Source organism: Mirounga leonina, unplaced genomic scaffold, assembly GCF_011800145.1.
Source record: "Mirounga leonina isolate KUSES-001 unplaced genomic scaffold, KU_Mleo_1.0 Mir_197, whole genome shotgun sequence".
In the NCBI taxonomy this organism is placed as follows: domain Eukaryota; kingdom Metazoa; phylum Chordata; class Mammalia; order Carnivora; family Phocidae; genus Mirounga; species Mirounga leonina.
This window is the reverse complement of record NW_023270494.1, coordinates 70,852-78,328: the sequence shown is the minus strand read 5'-3', so window position 1 is coordinate 78,328 and position 7,477 is coordinate 70,852.

The window sequence follows — 7,477 nt, the reverse complement described above, 5'->3', positions numbered from 1 at the left end:
AGGATTCAGATTTGTGTGTTGGCTCCTTCTGTTATCCGGGGTTCCAGCTGTGTGGGACACACACCTGCAGCCTTCCTGGAGAGTCCTGAACTTCCTGACTTGCCTCCAGGGTCCTGGTCAGTTGGTGCCCCCGGCTGACCATCAGAGAGACGGACAGAAATGGGCTGAAACGTGTTAAATAAGTTACATTTCATGAGTTCTTAAATATCCAAGAAAACAAAAAGGAAAAAAGTTCCCAAGTCACCTCTGGAAGATGTCACTGTTCTCGTTCTTCTAGAAATGGGCAAATAAAGTGAAAAGCAGGTCCCTTCCTGGGTGAGTTGTAACCAAACAGTTGATAAGAAGGTGCTTCCTATAGGGAGGGAGATCCAGGAGCAGACAGCTCGAGGGCGGCAAGGCCTGGAAGCCCACAGCCCACTGAGGACAGGCTTTTGCCGAAACACAAAGCTGACTGGGGTCTCTCAGGCAGCCGGCAGAAGCCAGGGCATGGGGAAGTCTGCAGGGCAAGCAGCCCAGCTCCTTCAGCAAGAAAAAGAAAAAAGAGGGAGGAGAGTGTTATTTATATAGTTGAGACGTGTTAACAAATTGCTGCTTATAAACCTTGTGAGCATTGAGACGCCTGGGAATTCTGGACATTGACCCTTTGACTTAAAGGCTGTTAAATTTTTAGGTGATAATGGTATTGTGCTTAAAGTCTTCACAAGTCCTGACTTCAGCAGCATTTACAGACGAGTTATGTGATATGTGGGATTTGCTCCCTAGCACATGGAGGGAGGGGAGCATAGATAGGAGACAGGCTGAAAGCTGGTAATTATTGAAGTTGGGTAATGGGGATGGTGGGGTTTGTGACACTGTTTTCTCAACTTTTGTTGGAAATTTTCCATAACAAAAACATTCAAACATTGATGCCCCATGGAGCTTACGTTCCAGTGTTCTGTGCATGTTTGTGAGGCAGATAAACGAGAAAACTGTGTAGTCGATGAAAACAAGGGAGGTACGTAGGGGGATTCTCACTGAGACATGCGGGGTGGGGGCTGAGAAGCAGTCTGGCTGAGGTGCTGAGCTTTAGGGGCAGGGGCTGGGGCTGGAGTGGCCCAGAGCCCAAGGGGAATGGTGTGCTACTCCTGGAGAGACCTCAGCCTTCAGGTGGGTGGGATGTGGAGCCCCTGGCATGCTTGGGCAGGCGTGACGCCTCCGGGGGTTTTGATCAAGGCCAAGGAAGACCAGCTGACCAGAGTTCAGCCAGTGAGCCAGGCAGAGCTGATGGTGGCAGGTGTGAGTCTGGAGCTAATTTGGGGAAGTCCAAGGAAGGTGGGCCCCATTCGGAAGCTGCTGGGGACCATCGGGGTCATACTCAGGGGAGCCAGCCTACCAAGTGCCCCGCCTGCCTCTCTGGGTTCCCCTGGCTACCCCCACTGTGGCAGTGTCCTCTTCTGGGCCTGTGGCCAGCACGCTCTCCCCTCCTGCAACGCCCAGAGCAGAAGAAAGCCAGCAGCACAGGACCTTCAGCTTCTTCCCACCTGTGCGGGGACAAGGCTGCAGAAAGAGCAGTCTGAGAAGAGCCAGCCGCAGCTCTTGGGCTTCCTGAACAAGCCCAGGAATATTTCAGTGAAAAGGCAATTTCACATCTGAATGACTGCGGTCAGACCACTTGCTTGCAGACGGCTCCCCTGAGCCCTCAATGCGTCACTCCCAGCCGCTTTTCCTGCCGCACCCCTGGGTTCCGGGCAGCCCAGGACCTTGGAGAATTGAATCTAGCTTGGTCTCGGTGACTCTGGAGGCCTTAGCTAGAAATTTGCTGAGGGAATAAATTGCTACACAGTGAGATACACGGGCTGTGTCGGCATATTTCCAGCTTGTGCTCAGTGCCATGAAGGCTTTGCATTGAAGCAGAAATGTGCAGGCATCAGCAGGAAACATCTGGGGGGGGGTGGGCAGCACAGACCACACCAGGAGAGCCAGGTCTGTGCCTGCACCCCTCGCCCCAGCACCCACAGCAGGTGGAGCCCGGGCTGAGCTCAGCCTGGGGAGGGTACCCTGCAGTGGAACATGAGAGGGGAGGGCCAGGGGCTACCCAGTGGGCCACACACGATCTGATCTCAGTCCTCGCACTCAGGGGCAAGTGGGCTGAGGCTCCTGCAGGAAGCTCCATCTTTCAAGGAGTTTTGGGCTGTGGTTAGAGGTTGCACACCCTGTGAACGGTAAGTAAGGTTTATTCTAGATTCTGCGCAGTTTGAGAAGGGCTTCCTTAGGTCTCCAAATGGATTCATTTGTTTATGCAAAATTAACTCCTTAGGCTCCCACTTTCCACCCCATGCTCTGTGGACACTGGGGATAACTGAGGTAGCTCTGGCCAACACGTCAGCCCCGTAGCTACAGGGGACAGTCAGGCCTGGGCAGTGTGGCCAGGGAGGGTCTACTCCTCGAAACAACCCCTTGTCCCCATTTCACAGATCAGAAACTGAGGGCAGGATGATGGAGTGACTGATGTTGCTGGGGCCCCTCAGGGCTGTGTGATTCAGCTGGACGCGCACCCACATCTGACCCTAGGTCTCAGAGCTAAGCTGATGGCCATCAGACTGCATGCATGTCCTCTTATCCACAACCCTTGCCATGGACAAGGGTTCCATGGGAGCCCTTCATTGGGAGCTCGTGTCACCTCCAGGAACTCAGAGCAGATGGTGGAGTATGTGGGTCGGAATTCAGGACCAGGAACGACTGCAGCCATAAAGTTTGTGGCTCGCCCCAGTTCATCTCTCGGAACACAAAACAGTGAGATTTACTGTTTCAGGGGTTTGTAAAAAGAAAGTGGAGGGTTCTAGCCTCGTGGAAGGTGGCCAGCTTCCTAGAATCTGTTCTCTTCCAGGTAGCACTGCCCTGGTTCTGATGGATGCCTGGGCATCGGTTCCTATGGAAATAGCCTGGCTCTCAGACATTTATGCTTTAGGCTTATCACTGGGTCTGCTTCACAGCTGCACACATGAGATCCAGGTCCCTGAGGGGAACAAGCTTCAACCAGAAATCCAGAAAACCAAGTCTTTGGCTTTGAATTTCATGGACCAGTTAAGTGTCCTCCCTACAACCTGAAGACTGAGTAAAACTTATTGACATTTAATTTTGCCAAAAAAATTTAAAAATAAAGCAAGCAATGGCAAACACTACCACTATCATCATTTAAGAGAAGTGAACAAAATGAGGGAGGAAGACGTCTCAGAATAAAGGGTGTTGCCCGCCGAGGCTGCCACCAGCCCTCACTGGCAGGGACGTGTGGCTCTGCCCCGTGTCCCTGGCCAGCAGTGGACAGTGGCCAGGTCCCAAGTGTGGGTGCTTGTCCGTGGCATGTTCAGGCAGGAGGCCTGGAAGTTCCTCGCAGACCCCTTGGCCTCAGAGGGAGGAAAGGCCTGAGGGAAGGACGCTCAGCAAGTGCTCTGTGTCCTTCAAGGGTCTGCCCGTGATGACAGGGTTGCTGGGACTCTCCCGGGCAAGACCCTGTCACTCCTCTCATTGCTTGCTCAGGGGCCTGCTCCTGAAAGCTGTTCCATGGTGGGTCGTGGCCTGCCCACTTCCCTCTGGGGTGGGCCGGGCCTCCGTCATGGTGGAGAAGCCCACGATCCTGTTGGGGGCAGTCACTCTGGCCCCCAGACCTCTCTCAGTGAGACTGTCCCTTGCAGCTCTCGGGGGCAGGGGTCTCTGCTCAGTGATACCACCACATCTGCCCCAGCTGCCCTGAAAGGGCGAGGTCTGGGGGTCACCCTCCCAAGGGTGGTCCCACACCTGCCCACCGAGGCCCTGGACACCTTCCAGGGTTCCAGAACAACCGTATGAAGCGTTTGTTCATTTGACCCATATTTGTTAGGTCTTACTGTTACTGCTGAGACACTCTTAAATAGAACCAGCTGGCCATATGCTGGCTGAACACGTGTTTCTGGGAAGTGGACACCCCTAGTGATGAGCTTCAGTGTCACCGTTGACTAACCCCCAGCTGTGGTATTACTCATCTTGTAAGACTGACACCATCAACTGAGACTTTCTCCAATTTCCCAACAACCTTGCAGGCTGCGTCTTGGGCCCCTTTAGGGAAGAGGTTCCACAGTGCAGAGGAGCAGATCCCAGACCTGAGGGGGAGTCGAGGGAGGGTCCCTTCACCTCCGAAGCCTCAGAGTTGCATTAGAATTTACCAATGGTTGTGAGAGTTTTCCAAGGACGCTATGCTGTGGTTTTCCAGATCCCAGCATCCAGCAAGGAGAGGACCCATGAAGGGCGCATGCTGGGTACCTGTGTGTTGGGCCTGTTGCTGTCCACTCTGCTCAGCTGCTCTTGCCCAGCTTCCTGACCCTCTCCTCAGACGCTGGGTTCTTGGACCTGGGTCATTGGAAAGGAACGTGGGCAATGGCACAGGGTGCCTGGAGCTTCAGGTCACGGCCAGTCCCCTGAGGCCCCCCCAGCAAGTGGAGGCCAGGTGTCTCTGCTGTGGAGTTCCCTTTTCTCCCCTTTCCACCCTGTTCCCTTTGGGAGGAAATCACTACACACAGCCCACTGTTAAAGGTGCATGTTTCTTGGGGCACCTGGCTGGCTCAGTCCTTGGAATATGTGACTCTTGTTCTCAGGGTTGTGAATCAAGCCCCACATTGAGCGTAAAGATTATTTAAATAAAAAGAACTTAAAAATAAAAAGGATGCATGTTTCTTTTTAGGTTAATGTTGTTTCTTGGGCATCTGTTCATGTTGGAGCAAAAAGAGCTTAAGATTCTTTTTTGCACCAGGGTGGTGCTTGTCCCTGGCATAAGGGATTTGACCAGTTTTCCCCTGGATATGCATTTAGGATGTAAATAGAATTGAACATACATACATTTGTGAACATTAGTTTTTACACTGGTTGACAAATTGTTAGAAGTGGAATTGCCAGGTCAGAGTTCATGCCACTTCCTGTGGCCGTCAGCTGCGAGTGTGGGTGCCCCGGCCCTGCCCAGCAGAGCATGGCCCAACTCTTGGCTTTTGCTAATCAGATATAGGAAAAATAACAGTTTCTCAGTGTAGCTTTGGTGCTCATCTCTCTCTCTCTCTCTCTCTTTTAAAGATTTTATTTATTTATTTGACAGAGGGAGACACAGTGAGAGAGGGAACACAAGCAGGGGGAGCGGGAGAGGGAGAAGCAGGCTTCCCGCGGAGCAGGGAGCCCGATGCGGGGCTCGATCCCAGGACCCCGGGACCATGACCTGAGCCGAAGGCAGACGCGTAACGACTGAGCCACCCGGGCACCCTCATCTCTCTTTTTCTGAATGAGTTTAAGCATTTCCTATGGTCAACGGCACATGCATTTCTTCTTTGGTGGCCTGTTTGTTCACTGATGGACCAGAGCTCATGTGTAAGGACCAGCCCTTCAGCTGTGGGATGAGTAGTCTTTTCACTTTGTGTGCTAGTTGTTTGGCCATGAGTTTTTAAGGGGAAACTTTGGTCTTTTCTTTTATGGTCTCTGGATTTTGTGGCTGTAAAAGGCTTTCCTGTATTTTCTTCCAGGGCTATTAGGGTCTTGCTCCTTACTATTTACATTTCCAGCCCTTTTAGGATCATGCTAGTGTCTGGGGAGGTGTATGCCTAATCTACGGTGGTTGCCTGGTTTTTTGAATGCTGTCTATTGATAGTGTGGTTTCTCACCCTGCTCTGGGTGGCACCTTTCCCGTGCCCCAGTATCCCGTGTGTGTAGGTGTGTTCTGGACTGGGATCTGTCCCATGTATCTGGCAAGGCATATGCTGGGATGTGGGCTCCTTGTGCCTGTCACATCCCCACTCTGCAGATTGGTGCATCGAGGTCTGGAGAGCTGGTATCTCCTCAAGGTCTGTTGCCAGGTGGTTCTGCCCACCATTGCCTCCTCTGGGACCACCTGTCAGTGTTCCCTCTTCCTCCCTGGGGCGAGCTGAGCAGGGACATCTAGAGGACGAGATGTCCAAGACTTATCTATGTGCTCAAATCTTGAGGACTACCACGTTATCTGGGGCTCACAGGGGCGCCACGTGGCACCACTGGCCGAGATACTCATCTTGGCGAGGAACAAGTTTTTGGTTAGAGTTTTGCTAGGTCGGTCTTTGACCGAGATGAAGTTCCTGGTCCTTCCCCACTCCTCCCCAGCGCCAAATGCTTGGCAGAAATGGGGGTGCTCCTTGCCTCTTCCCTGTCTGGGAATGTCCTGCTGTTGCTTACCTGGGAGCACATACCTCCTGCTCAGGTGTCACTCTACCTGAGACCTTCCTGACCCTCTGGGCAGCCCACTCTGCCTTCTCAAGCGCCTGTCACGAACAGTCTTTTTTGCAGTGAACATTTGTGTCCTTATCTGCCCACCTGAGCTCTGAGCACCTGGAGGCAGAGCTGGTGCTGCTTCTCAGGGTCCCCAAGGCTCCGCAAGTGAGTTGAGGGGCATCGTGGGTTTTAGAAGCGTTCATGAATCACTGACACTCATTCAGGATGAGCTGCGTGCACACAGTTTTGTTTAATTCCTAGAGCAGGTGGCTTGTGGCATCAAGTTTTGTCAGTACCTGCTTTTGTTTCTCTGAGTCCACCTTGCATGTAGCTCTATCCCAGAGGTGTGCAGGTGACAGCCCTGCCATCTCCTGCCACTGGGGAGTGTCCGCGTGGCCCTCCCTAGTCCTCACCCTGTTCTCCTCATGCCCTCTATGGCCCACACCCTGCTCACCAGGGCCCATGCTGGGCAAAATGTGGAGCAGGCGAGGCTCGTCATTCTCTCCAAAGTCCCTCTTCTTCTGGTGCTTCTCAAGAGTCTCTCTCCTTCCCTTTCCCCAACTCATGGTCAACAAACCCCTTGGATGTGTTAGTGGCTCGTCACTTTTCCTGCTTGGGGTGTTTGTCTTCTGCTAGGGGACTCTAGAAAGTCAACAAGTGCTCCCACCCTGCCCCATTTCCCCAGCCGGCTTCTGACATTGGTTAGATGAGCAGGTATGTGGGCCTCCAGCAGCTGTGGGGGGCCATGCAGTTCTCTGCACCCCCACCTTCTACCTGAACGGGCACAGGTCCAGGCGGGACAGGGCAAACCCATGTCCCCTGTTGGACTCACATGTGCCACGGGGGCCAAAAGCACCATCTCTTCACAGTGCAACCCGGGCAAACCGTCCACCCTGGTGTCTGAAGTTTGCCTGTGGTCTTCAGTCAAGGCTGTGGGATGCCCACTGAGGGGGCTGGGGGTCTGGATCATGGGGGGTCAGTGAGAGCAAGGCTGTAAGTCAGTGGAGGCTCTCCTCATCGAGCTGGTCCTGTAAGCCTTCACGGGAAACTCTGCCGTGCACGTGTCACTAGGGTAACGCAGAGACTGGAGCCTGCAGGCCACAGAGACTTGGATGGAGACTTTCAAGCACTTGCGGCGTGGAGAGGAGATCTCTCCAGAAACGTATCACTCAATATAAGTTACTTCCCGAAAAGACAAGTTTAATAAACACAGACTCCTGTCTGTCCTACATGTGCTGTGATT